This window comes from Sitophilus oryzae, unplaced genomic scaffold (assembly GCF_002938485.1).
Source record: "Sitophilus oryzae breed Bouriz unplaced genomic scaffold, Soryzae_2.0 scaffold_1181_pilon_pilon, whole genome shotgun sequence".
NCBI lineage: Eukaryota > Metazoa > Arthropoda > Insecta > Coleoptera > Curculionidae > Sitophilus > Sitophilus oryzae.
In genome coordinates this window covers 808,430-820,523 of record NW_022145817.1, presented here as the reverse complement: position 1 = coordinate 820,523, position 12,094 = coordinate 808,430, and the positions used below count along the sequence as shown (strand labels likewise).

The 12,094-nt window shown below is 35.2% G+C and overlaps 1 protein-coding gene across 2 annotated transcripts in view; it reads right to left on the bottom strand.

The window, feature by feature from the left end:
* LOC115891447 (ras association domain-containing protein 10-like) overlaps window positions 1-12,094 on the bottom strand; it is a 112,467-nt gene that overhangs the window by 62,760 nt on the left and 37,613 nt on the right. For both annotated transcript variants that reach the window (XM_030911899.1, XM_030911900.1), the window contains one exon: window positions 5,250-5,280. The gene's annotated coding sequence lies outside the window, so the exon portion shown is untranslated. The remainder of the gene's footprint in view (window positions 1-5,249; window positions 5,281-12,094) is intronic.

The window sequence follows — 12,094 nt, the reverse complement described above, 5'->3', positions numbered from 1 at the left end:
ATGGTTACAACTAGAGTCATTAATTATTTTAATTAACGTTCTCGTTATGCCAGGGATACTGAGTATACATGTCGTAAATTACCTATAAACTACACAAAAAATACACAAGTAGTAAACACATTTATGTTATTATTACCCGATAGAACAGAGCGCCTTTTACAGTAAATATAATTACGGAAAAAATTACACGCCAGTCATAAGCAATAATCGTAAAATAATATCGTAACAACGATATTGACCTAAGAATTTCCAATATTTCAGATCTATCGTCGAGATAAACAATGAGTGAGGTTGATTTCTAATTACGAACAATAACAGTTTACTGGATACGGGCTATTGAAACTGTATCACGCAAAAGGTAGATTATTTTGTACCGTTTTTTTTTGGTTTAGATTTATTTACGACGTATATGAAACCTATATATACCTGAAGGTATTAGTATTAGGAAACAGGTGTTTTATGATTTACAATTAGAAAGTTCTCAGTTTTAAAGTTTATAATATGTTATTATATTTAATAATTAATTGTAACTTATGTGGAATAGGAAAGTTAGATAGTCTTGTATTCCAAAGTCTACAATGAATTCACTGAGGTATTTTTTCTTGTTGCACAAGCCAGTAGAATGCAAGACAGAACTGTATCTCGAGAAGCCATTTTCATTGTAAATAAAATGTTCTGAAAGCACTAGTAAAAAAAAGCACTAAATTACTGTAGCGTTTTTATTTCTTATCTAATAAAATAAAATTTAAATATTTAACTTTTTAGATTTTTTTCTAACGCCATTTATTCGCTACATGTTGAACTTGCCAAACTTCATACATATATTACAGTTTTCTCGATCGTTTGTTATGCTGATGTCCCCTGTCATTCTATCTTCCATTTCCGATTTACAAATACGAGAAGGGAGGTGAAAAAGAAGTAGTAGGCCACTGCCGTTCTTTAAAAGATCAGCCTGGGGGCGGACTTTTGTTTACTTCATCAGCTGTACATACTTAGATATTGGGTTAGATTCCGTTTCATATTTTGTCGGTTGATTTTTGTTTTTAACTCTATGATTTTTGGTATTATTTATTATTGTAGTGCAAAAACTAATTATTTTGGTGTTTAAGTGACATAAACTACTACCAGATATATGGTCATTCTCGGTTTCGCATAAAAAAATTGAAAAATTGAAAAATTACACGTTGTGTAAGTGATTTAACCTAAAAGTGCCCATACATTTTTTACTCATCGTGATTTTTGTGTGTGTTTTTTAAGACTCTAACAATTCATCAATAAAGCTTAAGTGGAGTGTGTTTTTGGTGCTATGCCTCATCTTTGTTGTGTTCCTGGTGGAAAGGATAGTTATACTAGGCAGCCTAAAGTGTCCGGAAGAGCAGGAAAAGTGGGTACGAGTTATAAATCAAGAGAATTCTATGGAAAATATCTTTAATAAATTTAAAAATAATATTCTCCCATGATGGTATTAATGAAAACTGGACAATTATGTCCAAGTGTTGTTGGTTCAGCTTCGATAGATTCAAACACGTAAGTAGGTATTATGATCTAGGGAAAAATAAAGAATATGTGTATTAAAGATCATGAAAAAGATTATTATTTTGAGTTCAAATTTTAAAAAAAAATTTTGTAAAGACAAGTCTGATACAGTTTAAAAGAAGAATGTGTTTTTGTTTGATAATATATAATGTATGTCAAGTTGTCAAGCATAACATATATTTTTGTTCAGTAATTTTTAATGAATAGTGTTGATTATTTATAATACCAAATTAATATCAAATATTTAAGTGATAGCTGAATACAATATGAATAAAATGACAATAAAATTGGTATATTTGCATAATACAAAATTAAGTTTTAAGAATAAAGGTGTTACTAAAAATACTAAGAAATTCATATTTCTTTGTTTTAATTGGTCTAATGTTATTTACATTTTACGTAAGAATTATACCGTATCATCGAAAAATCGGCGTCTAGTTGGCTTGAAATGAACATCGATGACATTCCCTAAATAACTGTACACATAAAATAATTAACTAGAATTTTACAACCTTGGAAAATTTGATATTCTTGAACCTTGTTTCTAATATTCTAAATTTTTGATTTTCTTGGGATTTAGGTTCGGGAAAAACGCTGATTAAGTTTTCATTTGGTTTTCATTATTTTTATTTGGTTTAAAAAAAAAACGTTTCGGCTAACATTATAGCCTTCATCAGTGTTGTGTCATATGAAAAAAATAGTGTCGAATATAATCCAAAAAAATACATATAAAATATTCACACCACACACATAATGTTTACTGCGTACTCCATAGTCAATGTAGATAATTTTAGTGTTAAAAATAATAATTTTAAAAAATATGTGGTCATCTTTTGATAAGTTTATATTAGTTTATTAATTGCAGTAAACATTATGAAGTGTGAATTATATTGTATATGTAATTTTTGGATTATATTCGACACTATTTTTCATATGACACAACACTGATGAAGGCTATGGTTAGCCGAAACGTTTTTTTAAACCAAATAAAAAATAATGAAAACCCAAATGAAAACTTAAATCAGCGTTTTTCCCGAACCTAAAATCCCAAGAAAATCAAAATTTTAGAATAATTTTACTTATAAAATGCCAGCGATCTTCATTTCATACCCATCGCTGACGCCTTTTTTTAGATAATATTGTATTATTTGTAAATATAATTTTTCGAACATTGATACTTGCAAAATATACATATAAATTTTGTGAATGCAAATAATAACACATCACTATTAGTAGATATTGAATGTTTTTTGTTAAATTAGATCGATTTTCCTAAAATTTAAAATATATTTACATTTTACCCATTATCTTATGTACAGCCTGGTTCCAATAAAATTGAATACGATTTAAAACATATTTTTATTATTTCGCGCAGTATATTTTATTATACCTGTCCCTCATTTCTCTACTCATGTCATGCTGACGTTCTGAAAAATGTATTTGCCACTTTGTCAAAAGCAAAGTTGTTTTATACAATGTCACAATAACCTTAACATGTTAAAATACTTGACACATAGGTATACACTGCTCAAATATTCGAAAAGAATGTGTAAAAAGTCGTATTCATTTTTTTTGGAACCAGCTGTACCTATACATTATTTGTAAAACATTTGCTGCATTTGTATGGTTATAGTTTATTTGCCAAAGTATTTATTACTATAAATAGGTATATATGTTGTAGTTATTAACTGTGTATTATGTATATTTCATGTAAATTATATCATTTTTAAAATACAAACCAAAAATCTGAGGAATAATTATATTTTCCATGTATTCTACAACATATTTATTAATCCGTTATATCTAACTAGCGTGACGTCATAAATCTTGCCCGCAGGCTGATCTTTTAATAGAAGGCACTGAGTAGGCCTTTTGCCTTTTTTTCTGAGAGATTGGATCTGTTAGAGACGGGTTAATCGCCTCCGTACAAATATTTCGGTAAAAAGCACTGTGAATCCGCTTTTTAACTGTAATTGCATGGGTATCCGATCTGGAGATTTGAAGACCTTTTTAAAGTATGCAGTTCAGAGTATTTCGTATTTGTTTGGTTTTTCTAGGAATATATCACCTTAAGTGTGTCCGCCATTTTGCATCGCCATAACTAACTAATTTTATTTCAGTTATTCCCGTTTTTTGATTTGTTTTGATAAGGTTTTGATTAATATTTAATTACTGGTTTGGATCAGCATATGGTTTGAATATATTTTGGTTTGTGTAAAGCTGTTATTGAGACCGAAGTTGTTTTTTTGGTTCAGTATTTGTTCTGAGAACTATCTCTTTTATTTATAGAGTAATTGTATGGATATAAGTAATTACATGGCCACAGTAATCCTATGGTACATAATAGTAATCATATGGACCTAAGTAATTATATGGGACACAGTAATTGTATGCTTCTTAAATTTCACCCACTTTCATTTTGTATGGACCTAAGTAGACCTTAAGACAGCATTCATGACCTTACATTTGTTCTTCTACTGATATCGAAGATTCTGCTGCCATAGTCATCTACTTCCACTTCTGTTAGTCTGGAGACTACCTATCTACCTGTTTTACAATATCATAAGAAACTATACAGATAAGTCCTAAGTTCGATACACAAGGTACTCCTTTATTTTACAATAATTTTTGAGACAACAGTTTAATATCTCTGTAAATTATTACTATTTATCCCATATATTATAGTCAAAATTACCTTTCAGTTAACGTTATAAGTTATAATTTGATTCAAATAGTATACTCTCTTTTACTTTGTTATGATATGTTATGAAGGTTTTTTGTACACGACATGTTTCGAAACATCATCGTATTCATACATACATAAATTTCACCTGTTTTTATATTAAGTACATAGTTCGAAAAATACTGTTACTAAATTTGAATTTATTTAAAATAACTTACAGTTTTATTGCGACCATTGAAACTAGCTGATACTTGTGTTAGTTTTTAAATAAAGTTTAATGTAGGATAGTTATCTCTGACATTTATTCTTGATGAACATAATAGACCCTTATTGCTGTTGATTACTCTATTCTAGCTATTTTGTGATAAAATATTCTTTTTGGTTTCTTAGCTTACCTTTGTCATAAACAAAGTAAGTGGCGCCCTTTTTACTGTCTTTGATCATATCTATACAAATACTTAACATCAATATTAAAATCTTTGCAGCCTAAATATTATCATTTTTTATTGTAATATTTAACATTAGAAAGTCACAGCAAGCCAGAAGCCTTACCTACGAATCCAGCTCTCCTCTAACCCTGAGCAAAGGATACTTTTTTTTCTGTTTGGGTAATGACAGAAAAAGTCGTCACAACAAATCCATAATAAGTTCATAATAAGTAGGTGCGTCACTCAGTGAATTGTAGCCAAAACTGTGCTATAAATCTGCGTGTGGGTGCGAGAGGCAGTAAATGCAGGTGAAATTGTTGGTCAAATTGTCCTGCACAGTTAGCCTGTGCTAAAGAACTGAGCGTCTGTGTGGACTATTAAGATACCTTGCACGTATCACAAGCCCTTCCGGACTGGGACTGTGATTTTCCATGGATGAGAAAACAAAAGTTGCAATTTTTCTTAAAGAGTTATTATAAGGTAGTAATGAGGCAATTACACTTTAAGTCAATAGTAATTACTTTTTAAACACAAGGCGAAATTAACTTATAGGGAGTAAAACTAAATTAAGCCAATTATTTCTTATATCTATTTGAACTTACTTGAAATTCCCAAGGTAGGAGTTTGTAAAATCTGAAAAAGAAAAAAAAACATAAAATTATAACCCACAAATATCAGACAAACCATATATATTAATTTATTGACCATAAATGAAAATTAAATAAAAAACATGTAATAGTCGTGTGTAAAATATTAATATATACAGGGTGTCCCAGAAATAAGTACAAGTATTTTAAGGGGTGGTAGATCTCGATAAAAGACATATATTTTCTCTTTAGGATCGTTTTTCAAAAAGCCCAAAGTAACGGAGTTATTTTACTTTGAAAATTTAAAAAAAAATTTTGTTAAAATTTTGAGAACCACTGGATATTTTCTGGATTTTCTTTCTTGTATATTTAATCTACCACCTATGTTGACATATTATCAAGAAATTATATTTTTTAACAAAAAAACTAAAAAAAAATCAAAAAAAAAATTCAAAAAAATCCGAATTTTCAAAAATCGCGAAAAAAAACCCTCATAGGCGTGTTTCTGGGGTTGAACTATACTACCAGTTAAAAATACTTGCAATTATTTCTGGTACACCCTCTATAATAGATATATAAGAAATATTAAAATATTTGACCGGATTGTCTTTACAAGAGGAAAAACATTTTTATTATTGACATTTTGAGAAAAATGCATTGTTCATAACAATTTTTTGATGTTCTAAAATAGTTAATCCCGTTTATACTTTTCCAAATTTCCATACCGTCTTAGAGAGAATAAAAAATGTAAAAATATGTTGATTGTTTTTTTTTTATTTCTAAGAGAATATGTTATCGATAAATTAGTAGTTTCATTACACTTTATACTTTTTAGATTACGATCATTGCTTTTGATAAACCCCATCTATCAAAGAATGCAATCGAAATTATATTACCATAGACACGCTTTTTGATTTTTACGACTTGGAAAAAAATTAACCATATTTTCATGTTTTTTTATTTTCTCTGAGGCGGTATGGAAATTTGGGAAATATAAACGGGATTAACCATTTTAGAACAACAAAAAATTATTATAAAGAATGAATTTTTCTCAAAGTACTCGTATCAATAATAAAACAATCTTTCCTCTTTGTTCTTAATAAGATTAAGATTGTTATAAAATTCAATATTTCAACATTGTTACAAAATCTATAACAACCAATTTTTCTCACGATTAATCCTTTATACGTGCAGGTAAAACAGGGATACTGAACAAAAACCCCATTAATTAATCACAATCGATTATAATACAGAACAAATAAATAAGCGGTGTTGAAACACCAACAACAAATACAACTCTGAATCGTTAAAAGGATTTTTATCGACCTCTAGAGAATTCGTTCGCTGTAGCTAGATCTATTGTGTTCGATCTCTTGCATCTCTATATATTTAATTAACAATCCGTTTAGCTCCGCCTCTCTGTTTTCAATTTACTTTCTATTATAAACACAGACCGACTTATCAGAAAAATGAAAGAAAAATCGAAATGTCAATGTGGTTTAGAAATCACGAAAAAGCCGTTGAATTGGCACTTGCTTGTAGTGTATGTGAGAACTTATCTCCATTCAAAACAAAGGATATTTGAGAGAAGTAAAATTTTAAATCCATATAATACGTTTTTAAATAAATATAAAATTTGTAAAATCTTCAAGAGAAGTTAAGCAGCCACACATATAAAATTAACCAAAAAATACGTATCTAGGAAATATGTGGATAAAGAAAAAAAGTTTGTTGAAAGTTGAGCAAATACAGGGTTGTTCACCACATACGACACGGAGTATTGTAGCTAAACGATTAGATTTTTAAAAATTGTAAGTTTTGGGTTCGTTGAAGGACTATTAGAGCTACAATTTAAAAATATTTTTACATGATACAGAGCGTCCCAAATAAATAAAAAATATCAAAGTTATATATTTTTAAATGGAACACCCTGTATATTATTACATTTTTAGTTTCTACGATTAAAACAAAGGTAAATTTGATTAAGGTTTATCACACTTAAACCTTACCGTTTTTGAAATATTTTCAATTTTGTGAAATTGCAGTAAAAATTTTAAGGCTTCATTTCTCCAAGGGTACCAAAGTTTTTAATACTGTCAAGGTCAAGGGCTAAAATGTATTACTGGTTGCCTGCACAACCGCAACGTGTCAAGAAAAATGGCGTATCCGCCAGAAATTAAAAATGTATTACTGGTTGCGTGCACAACCGCAACGTGTCAAGAAAAATGGCGTATCCGCCAGAAATTAAAAGACTTTTTCAGGCGCCATCTTTTAGTCAAGTCGAGAAGTAAGGGAATCAGACAATGGAATTGTCTGGTATGAAGAAGTACGCTTTCCGAGAATTGGGGAAATTTCGAGAAGCAGTCAATAGAGTATATAAGCCGGAGCCATCGACAACTGAGACAGTTTTTGAAATTTGAATATACCGCGTGGAAATTGAAAATCGGACAATTTGGTGAAGGAATAGTTAGTTTGTTGTGTGTTATAAGTTAGTAATTGTGTATAAAGTGAGAAAATAAATTCGTTAAGTATTTTATCGTGAGTTTAAATAGTGGACACACGGAATCCGTAACAATTGGTGTCGGAAGTGCGATTCAAGAGGATTTTAAGCAGAAATTAAGTGGATTGGAAGATTTTTAGACCGAATTAGAGTATTTTTATGGTTGGTACAAGGAATTTCGACTACAGAAGAATTTTGAAGACCTGGAAAAACGGCAGGAAAATCACCTTCAAGAAGCCGTAGAAGATCTTGAGGAACGCCTTCAGCAGAAAATGGAAAAATTAGAGATGGACCTACAGAAGACCAATGCACAAGTAAGAACACCTGGCGTTCATGGAACTGCGAACCTCAAGGCCCCGACCTACGATGGACAAACCACCTGGACGATGTACCACCGCCAGTTTGAAGCAGCGGCTGCTGCCAATGGATGGACTGACCAGGAGAAAGCAGCGGCACTTGTCATCGCGCTGCGTGGCTCTGCCCTGGAACTCCTGCAAACTATTCCTGCAGCCCAACAGCAGGAATATCAAACTTTGGTCGCTGCACTGGACAGAAGATATGGCGACCAACATCGACGCCAACTTTACCAGGCCCAGATCAAGACACGCCTGCAGAGGTCCGGAGAGAGTCTGCAGGAATTCGAAGCAGACTTACGTCGGCTGGTACACCTAGCGTATCCTGAAGCACCGGAAGGATTTATGGAGGAACTCGCTGCTCAGTGCTTTATCAGCGGACTGAGGGACAACGAATTACAGAGGGCGCTGCAAATATCCCGATTTTCTACCAGCAGCGAAGCACTCGTCAGGGCGCTGGAAATCGAAGCTGCTTTTAGCGCCATCCCTAGACCGAAGATAAGATCGGTAACGTAGAGGAACAGCCCGAGAGTACCCACAGAAGTTTGGAGGAGATGTGTAGAAAATTCGACAAACTATGTGTGCTACTAATAAACAAGGGAGTCAACAACACCCAGACAGAGAACCAGAGAAGATCCCAGGACATAAGGTGCTTTAGATGCGGCAGGAATGGCCACATTAAACGGGATTGCCGCGTTCAAATGCGATCCCGTTCACCATCCAGAGAACGTAGGCACCAGGAAAACTAAAATCAGTCAATACTAAGGGGCGAGTATTGACTGGGGAGAACAAGCCCCCAGGATTTTTTTCCATTAGAAGTCTAGGAAGAACCGCTGACAGTTTGGTGATCGACGGGAAAGTCAATGGAAAGGGAATCCGAATGACAGTGGACACTGGCGCTATGGTATCGTTGGTGCGGGCTAACTCAGTGCAAGGATTGAAGCTGATGCCTCTGAGAAGAAGAGTGTGTTTACGTACAGTTACGGGGGAAATGGCCGTTGTACGGGGGAGAGGCTATCGTCGAACTGAAGTTAGGAAATTTGAAGTTCCAGCATAGCGCGTTTTAGTGGCAGATATTGAAGATGACTTCATCTTGGGCATGGATGTGATTCGTCAACATGGATTTTCGTTCGATCACCAGAGAAATATCCTGAATATCGGAAATGAAGAGTTTATGTTATCTCCAGACGAGGGACCAGGAAGAATGGATGTAAGATCAGCGGAAACTGTGGTGATACCTGGTAATACCGAGAAGATCGTATTCGGTAAAGTGGAGAAAATCGCTGGGTGCTGTGTTGGACTGGTACAAAGTAGCGACAACAAACAGGATAGGTACTTAGTAGGAAAATCATTGGTTAACACCGACAAGAATATACCGATCAGAATTGCGAATGTTTTCCCGAATTGTGTCAAGATCCAAAAAGGTGACAAGATAGCGATCTGCGAACCTGTAAGAAGTGTTACCCGATGTGATGAAGTGTCGTCAGCTGTTACACAAAAGGCATCCCAAGAAACACTAAAACATCTAGAACAGCCATGGGATCACCTAACACCTGAGGAGAAACAGAAGGCTAAGCAGTTCCTGCTAAAGCATGGCAGTATTTTTGAGAAGAACAACAGTGGAAGAACGGATTTTGTGAAGCACCGGATTAATACTGGTCATGCTCAGCCGATTCGACAACGTCCTAGAAGAGTTCCCCTTTCCAAACAACAAGAAATGGAGACAATGGTAGATAAGATGTTAGAAGAGGGAGTAATCGAAGAATCATCAAGTCCATGGTCATCTCCCGTTGTTTTGGTGACGAAGAAAGATGGTAGTACACGATTCTGTGTGGACTATAGGAAGCTCAATGACGTCACTAAGAAAGATAGCTACCCACTGCCACGTATAGATGACACATTAACAACTCTGGCAGGTTCGTGCTGGTTCTCCACTCTCGACTTAAAGAGTGGATACTGGCAAGTTGGTCTGGACGAGGACGATAAAGAAAAGACGGCTTTTTCTACAGGAAGCGGCCTATACCAATTCAAGGTTATGCCATTTGATTATGCAATGCTCCAGCCACTTTCGAACGTCTCATGGAGGTGGTGTTAAGAGGATTAACTTGGAAAACGTGCTTGGTTTACCTCGACGATGTATTGGTTATGGGAAGAACTTTTGAGGAGCATTTGCGAAATTTAGAAGAAGTCTTTGGCCGCATACGGAATGCTCACCTGTACTTGAACCCGAAGAAGTGTAGCTTATTCCAGCGACAAGTGGAATTCTTGGGTCATGTAGTCTCGGCAGACGGAATTTACACCGACCAGAAGAAAATCGCTGCGATCAAGGATTGGCCTAAACCTCGCGACAAACATGAACTTAGAAGTTTTCTGGGTTTATGCACCTATTACAGAAGATTTGTCAAGGGATTTGCCAATATAGCTGCACCCTTACATAGACTTACAGGTGATGAAGTCGGCTACGAATGGAACACCGATTGTGATGTAGCCTTTGGAAGACTTAAGGCGGCTTTATGTTCAAGTCCTATTTAGCCTACCCGCAACAACAAGGGAGGTATATCCTGGATACCGACGCCAGCAATATCGGCATAGGTGCAGTGCTATCACAAGTGCAAGATGGCGAAGAACGAGTGATAGAATATTACAGTCGAGTTCTATCCAAACCAGAAAGGAATTACTGCGTTACCCGGAAGGAGCTGCTAGCAATTGTGAAGGCAGTTGATCATTTTCATAAATATCTGTACGGCCAAGAATTTTTAATTAGGACAGATCATGCGGCTCTCAAGTGGCTTATGGAGATGAAACAACCTGAAGGTCAAATAGCACGATGGCTCGAGAAGCTCCAACAGTATCACTTTACCATCCAACATCGTGCTGGAAAAATGCATGGTAACGCAGACGGTTTATCCAGAAGACCCTGTCAAACCGATTGTAAGCACTGCTGTAAAACGGAACAACGTGAAGGCACTGTCATGATAAGGAGTTTTAAACTTGGAACCGATGAACAGTGGACGACGACACAATTGAGGAAAGATCAAATGGAAGATCCAGACATCGGAGCAATACTACGGCTCAAGGAAGGTAACGGCGAGAGACCACCGTGGCAGGATATTCAAACAGAGGGCTCGTTTTCAAAGCTCTCTGGGCTCAGTGGAATTCACTGGTTATTGAGAATGGATTGTTAAAGCGCACGTGGGAAAGTGCGGATGGCAGGACAGTAACAACTCAGTTACTGGTACCAAGGAAGAAAGTTACCCAGGTATTGGAAGAAATTCACGGTGGTAAAACTGGTGCTCACCTTGGGGTAAACAAGACCTTGAGCAAGCTGAGAGATCGTTTTTACTGGGTGGATTATTGCGAAGATGTCAAGAAATGGTGTCGACAATGTAAAACTTGTGCAGCCAGCCAAGGACCAAGCACTCGCTCTAGGGGAAAAATGAAACAATATAACGTTGGACTGCCATTCGAAAGAATCGCTGTTGACATTGCAGGCCCATTCCCTGAAACGCACAAGGGCAACAAGTACGTTTTAGTAGCGATGGATTATTTCAGTAAATGGCCAGAAGTTTTTGCCATTCCAAACCAAGAAGCATCGACTGTAGCTGAAGTATTGGTCAATAATGTCTTCAGTAGATTTGGAATTCCCTTAGAGCTTCACACTGACCAAGGAAGGAACTTCGAGTCAAGACTGTTCCAGAAGATGTGTGATCTGCTTGGTATTCACAAGACTAGGACAACAGCTTTACATCCGCAGTCTGATGGGATGGTCGAAAGATTCAATAAGACCATTGAAGAACACCTCTCGAAAATGGTGGCCGAACATCAAAGAGATTGGGATCAACACATACCGCTGTTCCTAATGGCGTATAGAAGTGCAGTTCACAACACCACCGGACTTTCACCATCGAAGATTTTATTTGGTCGAGAATTACGGTTGCCTTGTGACTTGGTGTTCGGATCACCAGACGACGGCACCACAAATGTAGAGGACTACGCGGATGAACTGA